At 33.5% G+C, this 16,185-nt stretch overlaps 1 long non-coding RNA gene across 1 annotated transcript in view; it reads right to left on the bottom strand.

Annotated features, from left to right (window-relative positions):
• Window positions 1–1,364: 1,364 nt before the first annotated feature.
• The window catches only part of LOC149414769 (uncharacterized), a 183,950-nt gene continuing 169,129 nt past the window's right edge, over window positions 1,365–16,185 (bottom strand). Inside the window, exon 3 of the long non-coding RNA XR_016303905.1 lies at window positions 1,365–1,462. This is a non-coding gene — a long non-coding RNA (uncharacterized LOC149414769). The remainder of the gene's footprint in view (window positions 1,463–16,185) is intronic.

Genomic DNA, 16,185 nt, shown 5'->3' with positions numbered 1-16,185 from the left:
CTTTCAAACTAACATCTACCGAAATAGCGGGCTATTCAAAATAACACCTCTTATTGGAAAACTATGTATTATTCTATTGTTTATAAATACATAAATATGTATTTATAAACACGGGATGTGTGGAAGTGGGTTAATTTCCGCTTCCAATATTTGCATTCATTGATTACCGAAAACAAAAATGAAATTCAATTTAAAAAAATGTCGTTTGTTGTTTACTAAAACCTTTGTGATACCAGAAAACTGAAATTATCATGAAACGTATAGAAAGAAACATTCTTCTTTAACATCACAGAGAACTTTGTGTCTTTAACATCATAACAGCGTAGACCGTAAACTGACTTACCTCGCAAGTTTGGCCCTTTTCCTGAGGCAGCATATGACCAACAAGGCCAGTATGGGAAATCCAATAATAGACGAAACTATTGGCACGACCACGCTTTCAGGAGAAACTGGAACAAGACATGTTTAGTTTTATTTATCAAGTTGTTTTACACATTTTTTAAAATGTTTATAAAGGTGTAGATGCTCTCAAATTTTTTTTTGCGACAACGTCACTAGACCACACAATAAAATTTGCACCCAGCTTTAAGGCGAAGCTTAATGCCAAATCACTTTTTTTGATTAATCTTTATAACGAATTTGTGTACATTATGAGTACCAATAAATATGCTTTAGATAAATTGAAGGTTTTCCTATCGCTTCACTTGAGTAGAATACAAATAAAAAAATAAATTACTCAATCAAAAATATGAATGCAAACTACGAAAAAAATATTTTTTCAATAGAAATATATGAACGCACATAGAAAACAACTTTAAAAATTATATATTTTAGTTGAGATTATCTGTGACAATTTCACTTGATTTCACTTCTTTGCTTTCTTAAAAAATTATTTACAAAATAAATAAAAACCTGTTTTTTGCTTGAAATCGAATGTTTCTAGACTCCGTTTGTCAAGCGATTTTAATGCCTATTACCTACGATATAAGGTATACCAAGAATATACACATGGCTTGTAGCTTCCTCATAGTAAATATCATCGTGCCATAAATATAACATTTACCTTTTTTGTGTATATTTTAATCTTAAGTGCGACATTTCTCGCCATCCACAAGCCTTAGAAGATAATGTTAAAAAATTCCCTATCTATTATTCGTATTATCATTTTCGAGTTAAATTTTTGAAGTGTTCCTTCTGATGGTCCTCGAATTGAATAGGATAAGGGAAATACGATGAAATGACACAATATATCTTCATGAATAGCGGTAATCTCATTATCTCACCCTTTTGATAAACAATCAGCGTGGGTCTTCTATTGTGGTCCGGGTGCTGCTGTCTTCCAGGACTGATGTTGTGTTGTTGAGGGTCTAGGAGAGGTATGGAAGGCAGGGTGCTGGCTGCCATCTCCTCATGAAGCGAGCTATCCTCACCATGGAACTTCTTTATATTTGTTGGGTGGCATCTGTAAAAAATATTAGATAAGTTAAAATCATAATGTAAACTGAGTTTCAGGACTGGTATGTACGAAATTTTCTAGCATCCTTAGACATACGTTCAACAATATGGTAACATAAAACGAAAGGAATGAACTAAAGGAAATCCTGTGTCTCAACTTCGCGCGCATTTGCTGAATCCAGGCGGGTTTATTTATTTATTAGGCGAGTGTCCTTAATTAGCAGGAGGTAGGAATGATTGTGGATCCTGACTTTAGGCTAGCTATCGTATTTATCTATACTTACTTAATTGGTGTACTCTCAACAAACTTAATCTTATATCTTAATCGAAATACTTAAATTTAAATCATCACTAAAAACATTTCTTTTAAACAAATATAAATTCTCGGTTTTTTTTTTATTTATTTATTATTTACATACATTTGTTAACATGTAATTGTTGGGTTAGCTGGTAGAAATAGGATGTAACCTATAAGCTTTGTACTCTGTATTTTTGTGCAGTAAATATTTTTTTTGAATTTTATTTATTTTTTAAAAATTATATATTGAGAAAAATCTCGAATTGTAATATTTAATTATTAAACACAATATTAGCGATTCCAAGAGCAGTGCCCCGGCAAGGCAATGGTCCTGGGTTCAAGTCCTAGATGTGACAGAATCGTTTTCTGATTTTCTGTTTCAAATTTTCGTTTGGGAATCGATAATTTTATTTTAATAATTTGTCTTCAATAATTAAACTTTATCTTGACATAAATAAGTGTGAACAATAACTCAATCCTTAACTCTGTCACAGAATTTAATGACCTGGGCACAATTTTCGACTTTAAATTACCACTCGAGCGATTGGTGTCATATATATAAACATTTACCACATTATTTAATTAATACCATTCCTCAAAATATTAATATTGAAACACATGAAACTGCTTACTGTGGTTTAAAACCAAATAATCCACATAGAATTCACCGCTTATCCCATACTTTTAGGTTCTATAAATTTTGCACATTATGGTAAGCGATCACTTGGTATACAAAACAAAATATGTCTACAATCGCTCGAGTGGTAATTTAGTCAAAAACTGTGCCCAGGTCATGAATTTCTAGTAAAGGAATGAAAATGCTTTGTTTCAATCTTCGAAATTCAAATAATATTTCAACCTTAAATAAATTGCATACATCTTTATTTCTGGTCAAAAAATATATATAATTTGGGACGTTTAGTAGATTTGAGGTATTGTCCTAATAGTGTAGGTATGTTGGTCAGTAAGGTTCTTATTTTTTAATGATAAACTAATGTTTATAAGACAAGGTTTTATGCATAGCACAAAGGATAACAAATAATTATAATCAATAATTAGTCTCCTGAAATATAAATACAAATTGAAAATATCTCCCGAGTAAAAATAAATGTCGCCGACGAGAATTAAACCCGCGCCTTCTGATGTCCGGTCAGGTGCTCTGGAACACTGATCTACGTCGGCTTATTTCCAACACGTCAAATAATTCAATATGTACTAGTACTTCAATCAAGAATTACTGCTTATTGTGTTTTATTTATTTTTACTCGGGAGATATTTTCAATTTGTATTGATATTCCAGGCGACTAATTATTGCTTAATAATTTAGTAAGGTTCTTGATATTTGTACTTAAAATTGAGTAGATTTTGTATTAATACTGAAAATTTGAAAATGTCTCATGACAGTGTTCCTATGGGTACTTTTAGTTTTATAGTACCGAAATTCCACCCTCTGTGGGGGTGGGAAGGCTTTAATAATAAAACAGAACTGGCGCTGTTTCTTGCTCGCCGGATATTGGCTCTAGGGCCTAAGGGATCGATATAAGAATTCAATACGCCCTCTTCCAAAGCCTGATATTCAAGAATGGATTTCAGAAAACGATAAAGTACCTATTCAATTTTAATGTATTGCTGAAATAAAAGAAAAATAAAATGTGTTCTGACTGTAGTAAAAAGATTGCTGTTACTGTTTTATTTTGTTGAATAAGTGGGTTGGGAGCGGATCAAGTGCGTTGTGCGGCCTGCCTTGAACAAACGATAGCATTCACACATCCCCTCATACGTACTCTTCTGTTATACCGATACATGTAGATGACAGAAACAAGAGAGATGGGCCATGATGTCATATTTTTAAGTGGGTTGGGAGCGGATCAAGTGCGTTGTGCGGCCTGCCTTTAACAAACTATAGCATTCACACATCCTCTCATACGTACTCTTCTGTTATACCGATACATGTAGATGACAGAAACAAGAGAGATGGGCCATGATGTCATATTTTTAAGTGGGTTGGGAGCGCCTCAAGTGCGTTGTGCGGCCTGCCTTTAACAAACTATAGCATTCACACATCCTCTCATACGTACTCTTCTGTTATACCGATACATGTAGATGACAGAAACAAGAGAGATGGGCCATGATGTCATATTTTTAAGTGGGTTGGGAGCGCCTCAAGTGCGTTGTGCGGCCTGCCTTTAACAAACTATAGCATTCACACATCCTCTCATACGTACTCTTCTGTTATACCGATACATGTAGATGACAGAAACAAGAGAGATGGGCCATGATGTCATATTTTTAAGAAATGCTCCATTATGTGCTACACTAAGGCAAACAAAACGATTTACTATAACTACAAAATGTCTTATTTATAAGCAATAATTATTAGCCTGAAACACTCATCCACATTGAAAAATCTCCTGATAAAAGATACATGACGCCAACGGGACTTGAACCCGTGTCCTTTCGATTTCCGGTCGACAGCTCTGACCACTGAGCTATGGCGGCTTATCTCTTATCCGCGAAATAATTCAATATATACTAGTGTTTCATTCAACAATTACTGCTTGTTACATTTTTTTCACCTGAAACAACCAACTTTATTTTATATGAGAAAGGCATTGTAAGTGCTAACTCTCTCACTAGATGGCGTCGAGACAAATTGTCTACATTTTTTGGTGAGAATACTAGAACGTCAAATATTAATTATTATTTTTTTTTGGTAAACTAATGTTTAAGACAAGATTTTTTATGCATAGCACAAAGGGTAACAATTATTTATAAGCAATAATTATTAGCCTGAAACACTCATCCACATTGAAAACTCTCCCGATAAAAGATCATCGAAAGGACACGGGTTCAAGTCCCGTTGTCGTCATGTATCTTTTATCAGGAGATTTTTCAATGTGGATGAGTGTTTCAGGCTAATAATTATTGCTTATAAATAATTGTTACCCTTTGTGCTATGTATAAAAAATCTTGTCTTAAACATTAGTTTACCAAAAAAAATAATAACAAAATGTCTTATTCATCTCTTCAGCAGATTGTTATTTCGAGAGATTTAGGAATCGCATTTGATACGCACCTAACATGTCACGTCCACATAGAAACGATATGCAACAAAGCTTTAAGAATGCTAGGATTTGTGCTAAGCAACTTCAGACATTTTTGCAGCTCGACCTCGATTTGTGTGCTATACTCAGTACACAGCATTTTGGAGTGTTTCTGTAATATGGGGACCAATGGATTTGACTTACTCTCAAATGATAGAGAAAGTACAAAAGAAATTTCTGAGATATTTATATCTTAGAGACTTCGGATATTATCCCTGGTTATATCCATCAGCCTTTTTGTCCGGCATTCTGGGTATTAATAGCCTCACCTATAGAAGGAAAACTGCTGTGCTGACAACAGCATATAAACTTCTAAACGGTTACATCTGTATTCCCGATATAATAGAAAAATTTGAGTTTTATGTCCCCGACAATTACACAAGAGCGCGCAGACACAGAACCTTTGTCGTTACAAAATGCAGAACTAACTTACCATTAGTAATGCCGCTCGGAAAAATGATTCTGTTACTAAATTACCTGTCTACCAATTAAATATCCAACAGTTCAAAAACGTGATTATTAATTATTATTACTTAAATAAAATGCATATTTATTTTTGGTTATGTATACTGTAAATGTGCATTTAAAAAAAAAAAAAAATATGTATGAAACCGCGTGCCATATTTCTCTTTCTTTCTATTTGGCAGAGAAAAATAACATATCGCCTACCTTAATCACCAGTTTAAAAGCCGCTTTGTCTCTTTAGGTATAATGTGTATCCTATTATGTACATGACATTATCTGTTTGATTTCTCTCTCTCTGCTACAATGTTAGATTTTAAGTTCATGCTATCTCACGTTATATTTTATCTCACTTTATACGTATATATTGTATTATCAGATTAGTTTAATTTTATACTCTGATGATACTAAGCGAAACCGGTCGGTTCTAGAAAATCAAATAAATAAAAAATCGTGGTTATAAATAAAGTATTTGTTTGATTTTTTTATCATTTTATGGTTTAAATATTTTTAGTCGTCCTGTTGTGGTAGTGTTCATGTTCTCACTTTGGAGGGGACAGGAATGATTTATCGTTTTCCTTGATCATTAATAACTCCCGTCGCGCAGGACCAAACTTATAAACGACCAGCAATCACCGACCGAATTTAATTTTCCCTTTCAGTACATCTGCTATATTTGTCGTCGTAAGAGTTTGGTGAAAAAACGTGAAAATCTCGCAAGTTTCTTGCTTACAATAAAGACAGGCAAATTGGTTTTAAAATTTTCTTAATTTTATAATTTTTCTCCGAAAAAGTAATTTTTCATCACAGTAATTTGTAAAGTATCTGATAAATATAAAATTTTTTAAAATTATATTTTTGAATGATTACCGGTTTCAGCCTATAATTACAGCCCATCATCAGACTGGTACAATTTTTCATTAAACTACAGTAAATATTGTTTTAATATATCACTAAAACATATATTTTTAACACTCAACAATAACACACTTATGATCGACTTAAATAGTCTAAAGATGAAGACACAATACAAAAATTTGTATATTATTTGTGTGCCTTAAATCGCCAGAAATTAAGGTAATATGGATAAAAATCGCTTGGCAAACTCAATCAAGAAAAGCTCGATTTCAAGCACAAAAGTGGTTTTTATTTATTTCATGAATAATTTTATAACAAAGAAAAAATGTTAATCAAAGGAAACAGTCACAGATAATCTTACCCATAATATAATATTTATTTTTTCAAAGTTGTTTCTTATATGCTTTCATATATTTCTTATGAGATATTATTTTTTTTGGAGTTTACGCTTATATTCTTTATAAATTATTTGTCAATTTTATTTTAATTCTAGTCAAGATAAACGATACAATAAGCTTCAGTTTTCCCAAAGCATATTTTTTGGTATTCATAATGTAAACCGATTTGTTGTAAAGATTAATTGAAAATGGTGATTTAGCTCTAAGTTTCGCTTTAAAGCGTTATATCGGTGAAAATATTTTTATAATTTACAATCGATACGTTGCTTGAAATGTCTCGTGAATAGATGTGAATAACCATGTAGGTACTTGCCAAATTAAATTTTATTTTATATTTATTTCTGCCTTATTTTTTATAACAACATTATAAAATTTATCACAACATTGTAATGTTGATATTACACTAACTCTAATGAAAAGCCGATGCTTGTGCTCAGGAGAGGATCATTTTCCCTGTTTCTTTCCCTCATACTCACTTCGACCTTAAAACACACCCTAATTGTACCCTAATGTCATAGACCCAATGGCTCTAGACCGTTGGGAATGTTAAAAATCTAATACACATAAAAAAAACACACGGAGAAAAATGAGTATTGCTGATTTATTAAAATCCTGTTAAAAACAGGATAGAATGTGTTGGGAAGTAAGAGCTTCATAGATGCACGCACAGATGGTAGTGCATAGAGCTTGCGTGGAAGTCCGCAAGATGGAGCCAGTGTCCAGTAGTCGCCAGGGCCAGTGGTAAGGCTCTCAGAGAAACTTACTGTTTCAGATTCCAATTAGCCAGCTACTAGTTAGGTCGACTATCGAGTCACCATTATAATACGCGGAGTATTAATAAATCTCTGATTAATCTAAAAGAACCACTTATTTATTAACTCCTTCCAAGACGAGGTGGAGACCTGTTTGTACGAACACAACAGAATGTCGTTTCCTTATAATTTTTTAGTAAATTCTTAATATTTCGTGTTCATACACCTGCGTTTGTCCTGATGGTACACAATGACGAATTGCGAAAAATATTAGAATGTTTAAGAACACGTGTTCCGACATCGCCATAACACATTCGCTCTAGGAGAGTTGTATTAGGAGACCTGTCAATTCATTATTTAAGGCCCGAAGTCCCGTTTTTAACCGGAATACGAAAAATTTGAAGAGATTGTTAATAAATTTACAATATTATAATCAGTAATTTTTCTCCGTGCAACAACTAGATACTTCAAAATATGAATGTGATCTTTACTATATTTCCATTAAGAAAAATAATTAAAAGAAAAATAAATTTTCATCGTGTTTTTTAAAAATGATTTATTTTGATAATGCGATGAAGCACAAATGCGAATTGGTTAAACATTCTTTTAGGAAGATACATTTCACCGAAAAGTTTTAATGGTGGTACTTCATTACTAACCATTACACAAGTAAGCCGTCGAACTAAAGTATATTCCGTGTTCAATTAATTCCCCAGTCGCCGCTGTAACTTTTTTAATTATCGATTATTTCTTTCTAATTCCGCTAAGTTTCGAGGACATCTTCTTTCTCGATACGACCATACAGAAATAACTTCATAATTTAAGTTATTAGGACCAGCTTAGTTCTCCCGAGCTTTCTAGAAACTTATTGAAAGTTTTGCAGGATTTCGGAAAGTTCGCGTCAAGTTATAAAATTTCATTAATTAATTTATATCTGTTGCAGTATTTGACAGTTTCGAGTTTTCAACATGCGGAACTTTTTGTAATTACATTTTAGTTGACCGAAAAAGTTGCTATAAAAATATGATTATATAAAAATTGTTATATAATTTGAGATAGGTATAGATACTGCTACTGCTGACTGGGAACATTTACCTATCACAGGTGACATCTATACAGGGTGTCCGGAAACTCGCAGTACAAGCGGGAAGCTGGTGAATCTACATCACATTTGGAGTCGATTTTGTAGTATATTTTTTTTTTATTTGAGCTTTCGTTATCGAGTAAATCGAGTTTGAAGTTGATTTTTTTTAATCAAATTCTTATAAATTATTACTGAAGATCAAAGTACCCAACTAAATAAAACTATTTGATGGTAAAACAAATGAAGAAACTCGGATTTGAAGCATTATTTTGAAATCACCCTTCATTTAACCCGGTGTAATCATAAAATATTTCTGCTCTGCAGGGTTAAAACATCTGTTATTCAACCCTAAACACCAGAAAAAACTTTAACCCTAAAATAGCCGAAAAATATATATATATTTTTTTTTTTTTTTTTTGAAAATGCTCAAATCAAAAAACTTTATGTTTTTTTGGGTTCCCCATGTGGTGTAGATTCTCCAGTTTTCCGCTTGTACTACGAGTTTCCGGACACCGTGTATAATAAAGGTATATTAAAACACACGCGTATTGGAATGCAAAGTCGTGTTAAAATTTCTAAGCTATTGGTGAAGAACTTTCAGAGATTTAAGATTCTAAACAAACAAACGATTTAAATTATTGAAGACAATATTAGCGATTCCTAAGCGAAAATTTGAAACAGCTGTCTCATTTAGGACTCGAACCCATGACCCTCCCCTTGCCGAGGTACCGCTTTTTACAATTTAAGGTTTTACTCATTAAGTTATTCCAAAAAAAAAAAAAATAACACATTTATTTATTAAGACAAATAATTTTTATTTAATGAAATTTTCAGGGCTGTTGCACACGATATACTATCATGATGTCATAGATTATTAGAGGAATTTGTTGTGATAAGATTCCCAACGCTCGGACCCAGTGGAACAATGACATCCATTTTTGAAGTTTGGTTAAGCTTAACATCAAATCCAAATTCAAGTTTTGTATGAAATATGCCTCACAGTCGTTCCTCGGATCATGACATAATGTTGTTCTTATAATTATACTAAAAACAATTATATCGGAACCCTTGCAGGCTTTGAAAAGCTTAAGGGTATTTCACTATCTCTGATTATGTTCTGACCAAGCACTAATCCGCGGATTAGTCATTTTTTCGTTTTCACTATATCTGAATAACGCTAACGCTCGGGTTGAAGTTCGATTTGACTAATCAGTGCTCGAACTTCACGTTAGGCGCTATTCCTCGAATCAAAGATGGCGTCAAAACATTCCGAGTTTGACAGCTGAGAAGTGAGTCGAATTTTGTTGAATGAATTTGAATGCTTGTATGATCCATCCTGAATTATTTGATTGTGTTCAAAATAAGAAACAATGTATTAATTCGACACGAATCTATCTAAAATGACCTGATAATCAACATAACATAACCAAAAAAATGCACACTTCGCGGTGTGCGGACTGTGACGCATGACAGCCGTGGCAGTAGATGGAGTAACTGCAAACATTTTGCGATGTTGCCAGACTATTTCGAGTGTTATCTATCCGGAAGCTCGAAACAATGGTGAAACGGTCGCCGTTGAATAACGAAGTTATTCTGATCTTTAAAGCCAGCCAACGGATAGTTAGTCAGATATTTAGCCCGACATAGTGAAATACCCCCTTAATATTTTATCCGCTTGTGTAAGTAGGTTCTGTTGTTTAAGTTTTGAACTTTATACTTGTTATGGCAAACCGACAGAGCAGAAAACTAGTCGAAGTCGATAACTGAGTCGAAGGTAAGTCTCGTTTGCGAGTCGCTCAGGATTGGGAGCGCATGAAAAGGGTTGTATTTGAAGTTAAGAATGAACAAGAGAAGTTTAAATATAACTGACGGTAGGGTGGTGGAATTAATAATATAAACGAAATTATTATTAGCATGGAACCAAGCGTAAGTGTCGCCGACATCATTCACACATAACAACTGCAAATCGCATTTACGCACATCCCAGCTTTTGTGTCTTCCTGCTTGAAACTAACCTTCTCTGACAAAAAAATCTCCAGTACTAAAGAGTCCTAAATTCTCCAGTCTTTTGAAATAAATAACATCTCCCCTTTTGCCACAAATCTTTTAATAAATGTAATATCAATGATAATGGAAAGCAAAATGGCAAATATATGTAATGTACAGTGTATCTCCTACAATTATTTTTTTTATCAAGATAATCTTAAAAATGTGACTGCATAGTCATTTCCCTGTAAAATATTAGTCATTCAGAATATACCTCATCCCTATATATTATAGAATATATCCTGTGCCCATGTACAAATAAATATAATAGACGAGATGCGAAACTATTATTATTTTCAAGAACACGTGTTCCGATTTCCTCATAACATATTCATGCTTTACTGATATGAAATTTGACAAAAAAATAGTTTTAGGCCTCCAGTCCCATTTTTAACGGGAAAACGAATTATTTGACCAGAAACTTTAATAAATTAACAATTTTTCATGATTTTTTTATCTGAAGTGACCTGCCAGGTAAGTATATTTTTGGATCTGTTTCTAAATAATACATTTAGATAGAGCCTAATAAATTACACAGCGCCCTTGATGTGATTTTTCACAAAAACGGCGCTATACAAATTATCCCATTATTATTACACAGCAAACGCATCACTTCATCTTATAGCAGCGTTGATTCTGATTTGATTTTTGATCGAGATTTGATTCTGCCGCAGAGACGCTGCAGTTTGGTTGTGGCTTGGCGACATTCCCCAAGCTTCAATGTCATATACTCTTTGTTTCTATTATCTCTGGAACGAGGGAGCGTTATGCTAAAAAGTTAATGAAATAAATGCAATATATTTCGTTTAATGATTTAACTTATTGAATGTCCTTTGTCTGATTTGCCTGGTAAAATGACATGATTTCAAATGGTCTTGTTGAATACCCTTTCGTTGTAATAATAATATTTATTGATAATAAATATTTTTATAATAAATAATTTTGTAATAAATATCATGATGTTTTAGATTATTAGAGGAATTTATCATGATAAGATACCCAACGCTCGGACCCAGTGGAACAATGACATACATTTTTGGAGTACGATTTGTGATATGCAACGTTATAGTTTTTATAGAGCTTACAGGGTAGGAACAAGGAAATGGTAAGAATAAACTAGAAATATTTATATATGAGCTAACGTGTACCTGGAGTTGCTCGGGGTTATGACACGGCAGTCTTAAGCCGTGAAAGGGTCAAGAACTTACTGAGTTTGGGGCCCTGCAGAAAAACAACAAACCACAAATTTTTCTATAATTTTATCGAATGGACTTAATGCAAGATAGCGCTATGACACTTAATCGTGATTTGAAGATAAATGAGCTATTAAACGTTTAAATTAATTGAAAAAAATGTAAAAATCCACGTTGTGACCCTATAGAAAACGTGATACATCTATTGGTCCTGTGTCTCCAATGTGTATTATTTTCATAGCATCCCCAAAAATGTCATTTAATATGCTGTAGAAGGACTGCTTTATTAAATATTTTTCCATGACAGTATTTTATACCACTGGTATTACTGCTAGAGCAGTAGCTGCTAACCGTGACTGGCATAATTCATTCTGTATTTAGCACCCTAACCCCGTGATTAACTACTCCCCACTGTCGTTACAACGCGAGTTCCGTGTGAAATCCATGTAAAAATTATTTTCACAATAAATTTATCGTTAGTAAATACGAGAGTTTTAATCAACATCTCCACAGCAACCATATTTCAACCTCTCTGATGAAAATAAACCTTTCTACAATGCCTTAAGAAACTTATTTCCCATCTGGGTCTCCATTGTATGTATCCGACCAAATCCTGATAAATCTACCAGAATATATCGGTATACCGCTGCAACCTATATTTAACCAAAGTTTCTGCCAATGTATTGTGCCTGACAAACTAAAAATTGCCGGTACTGCCCCGATCCATAAATCTGGAGACAAAACTTTAATTTAAAACTACAGACCTATTTCACTACTAAACTCTTTATCAAAACTCCTAGAAAAAGCAATGAAAAAAATGACTGCACTCCTACCACGACAAACACAACCTACTCTCAGGTCATCAATTCGGTTTTCGGTCAAAAATGAGCACACATCTGGTTAAGGCCTTCGACACCATCTTTTATGATTTGCTATACGAAAAACATAATTTTTTTAAAAGAAAGACAAACATTCCCTGGTTACGAATAACCTGACAATATTTGAAAATCTCCTACTACCACCACAGTAAGCGGAAAATGTTGCTTGTGTTGTGATGGAGGACTTAGCCAGTCGAGGAATTGAACACACTACGTCTGGGTGGAACCCGAGCGCGATGTCAACTCGGCCACCGACCGGTCAAATATAGGCATACATGGAAAACCGCTTAAATGGTTCATCAGTTATACAAAAAAATAGGAAACAAATAGTTGAAGTAAATAAATTCTTGAGTGACACAGCAGAAATAAATTACAGAGTGCCTCAAGGTAGTGTCTTAGGTCCTATTCTTTTTCTTATCTATATTAATGGTCTCACTGATATTAAAATTCCAACACTGCTATAATGTGATTAGCTATGCAGATGATACTGTACTTCTTTTTATGGAAATCTTTGGAAAAGGCTTTTAAAAACGCAGAATTTGGTATGAAGGAGATAAAAAATGACTCGATAAAAATCTTCTTACCATAAACACCTCGAAAACCAAATTTTTAACATTCAGTAAAACCAATACTGGGCAACCAAAAACCGTTCCGCTGTTACATCTATATCCATGTAATACATCACTAACCACTAACTGCGACTGCGAAAAAATGGCGCATTCGGATAATATAAAGTATCTTGGTTTAATAGTGAATTGCAAACTAAAATGGGAATTTCACATAAATTCGTTTGTTATGAGAATCCGGAAACAAATATACATTTTTTAAGCGATTAGAAACATTATGTCACCTAAACTACTGAAAAATGTATACGTTTCCTTTTGTCAAAGCATTTTAATTTATGGTTTATCGGCATGGGGTGCATTAGATTGCATTCATACATTAAGTTACTTAACACAGCTCATAAATTACTTACTAGAACTATGTTAAAAAAACCACATCTTCATCTCACTGAAATATTTTTAATTAAAAATACAATATTCGATATCAGGAAGCTATTGAATAAAAAAAAATTATTTATATAAATTGCATAAAATCGTCACTTTACCAAAAATCTCACTCTCAGAACACTAGAGCTAAATCTAACAATCATTTACAAGTGCACAAAAATTAAATCTACTCTTGCTAAAAAACATGAATCTTACCTCGCTCCTGCCATATTCAACATTTTCTTAAAAGAAACACAACATATAACCCAAACCAACAGAAAATATACCAATAAAACCTTTAGTATATGGTTAATGATCAAAAATAGAAATTGCATTAACAATTTATTTGCAAACCGTCCGTGTTAATAAACATAATTTTAGGTAAATGTAATTTTTACATCGAAAATAGTTTCTAATGTGTCTCCTCTATATTGTATACTCCTTTTTTCTCTCTCCCTTTTTTCTTTATTGCATTTGTCTTTCCTTCTTGCAATGTATTTATTATGGGTACATCATTTATGTTAAACAATTGAGCATGTTATTATTTGATTTTATTTTATTTTTTACACATACACAGACTATTATACTGTTTTAAAGTATTTTTCTTACTTATTTTCATTTTTAAACACAACTTTACTTTATACATATGATAGGTTTTTATGTGGTACTTCATCTCAATAAGAACTCTCACACTAAGGATTATTCAATTATTTTTATATATGTATGTAATACTTTAGATAAACTCTAGATTATTTTATGTATTCTTTTGAATTTTTTATTAAACCCTGATTTGTTTACAAAGCTATATGTGATGATAATGCTACCCTGCTCAGAAAGATATTGTCTAGTGAGTCGGGTAGCGCAGATGATTTTTTAATAACCATTGATGTTAATAAACGACCGGGTTACCGGTAATATTAAAAAAAGTGTAGATGGTTAAACATGGGGCCTCTCGGGTCTAGGCGGAAGTTCGGCCCTGACCTGTTCGATATCCAATGAATTCCCGGAGTCACCCATACCCGCTTCCCATGGGTCACCCCAAGTAGTTTGTGATTCAGCATTGTTGCCAGGATTCATGCGGAGTTTATCTAGATCTTGGCCGCGAACGCGTCTACACCCACCTACTGCGTGGCGGGCTGGATCAGAAGAGACTACACACTAGTGTGGGCCGATTTTTTTTCTTCAGAATTTCATTTGACGCTACTTATAAAAAGTTGTCTTTGTATCTAAAACATCAAAATAATATACTTTAAAAAAAATCAAAAAATATCTTAAGGCTCCACTTTGCCTTTAAAGTTGGAGAAAATATGCTAAAAATTAGTTTTTTTCAGTCTCATTATAAAGTATTCTGGATCAGTTTAATCATGTGCATTTATGAAATCTTCTTTAATAAAGTATGTAGCTTTACTATATATAACTAGAATCTATTATTTTTGTAGTAATACGACACAAAAAAGTTCCCGCCCGCAGTTCCTGTTTCAAAAAAAAAGTATCTCAATTTAAGGAAACAAGCTCCCGACTGTTCGATATTTGTTCTTGTAAATGTAAAGACAATTTATTGTACTTGTTCGAAAGCAAGGAAAATTTCCCTTAAAGAAAAACAGTTTTTGGAAGACCAAAGAGGTGAGAGAAAAATGTTCATCGGCAGTGTTGATACACCGACTACGAAACAAATGGAAAAATCTATGAAGAGAAAAAAAAAGAACTCACTAAAATAAAAGACCAGGTGTGTGAAGAAAAAAAATTTGTAGACACTGTATCACTATCTTCCACTTCAACATCAAAATCATCTTCTTCGATCGCAAAATCAAGTAGGCTACTTAAGACTAATACCACTGCTTTTCCGACGACCAGCAAATCTTCATCTTTTACAGTTCTCTCCAAGATCTGTGACAGGTCAGGATATCGGATCGAGCTGGTGCAGCAATCGCTTCTGCAGTCTTAAATGATTGCAAGATAATAATGCGGGATAATACTAATAAAGTAAAAGATAAAAATAGACTGCGTCGCGCACGTCTGCGTACCAGATCTATACTCATGAAATCAAAGACTTGGGATAAATTAAGTGGATTATTTTTTGATGGTCGAAAGGACAAGACTTTGGTTAATATAAAAAAGGACAGAAATATTATAAAAGCACGGTACTTGAAGAACACTTATCGTTAATCGTGGAACCAGGATCTCATTTCTTGACCCATTTCTTTACCGCTAGGTCAGGCACTGCCGTTAATATAACCAAAGCAATTATAGAATACTTTGCTTGTCAAAACATTTCACTTGACCATTTAAAAGCAATTGGTTGTGAGTGTCCAAATGTTAACAAGGGAACAACTGGTAGTGTAATTCGAACGATGGAGAGACACTTAAATCGTCCAGTACAGTGGCTGATCTGTCTTTTTCATTGCAACGAGCTGCTTTTACGCCATTTGATTATTAAGTTGGATGGCACAACTACTGGACCTCGTGCTTTTTCCGGCCCCGTAGGTTCGGCTCTTCGTAATTGTCATAATTTACGGTTCAATCTTTTTTAAATATTGATGTGGAGTACTCGACCGATGTCCTGCATGCTGATTTAAGCACCGATCAAAAAATTTCAAAACAGTTTCCAGCGGACGTTGTCATCCTGATATTGCCAGAAGAAACCCAGGAGTGATGTCACATGCACGAT

Source organism: Hesperophylax consimilis, chromosome 19 (assembly GCF_061612785.1).
Source record: "Hesperophylax consimilis isolate HC1 chromosome 19, BYU_Hcon_1.0, whole genome shotgun sequence".
Lineage (NCBI taxonomy): Eukaryota > Metazoa > Arthropoda > Insecta > Trichoptera > Limnephilidae > Hesperophylax > Hesperophylax consimilis.
Note: the sequence above shows the minus strand (reverse complement) of the source record. Positions and strands in the feature narration are given on the sequence as shown.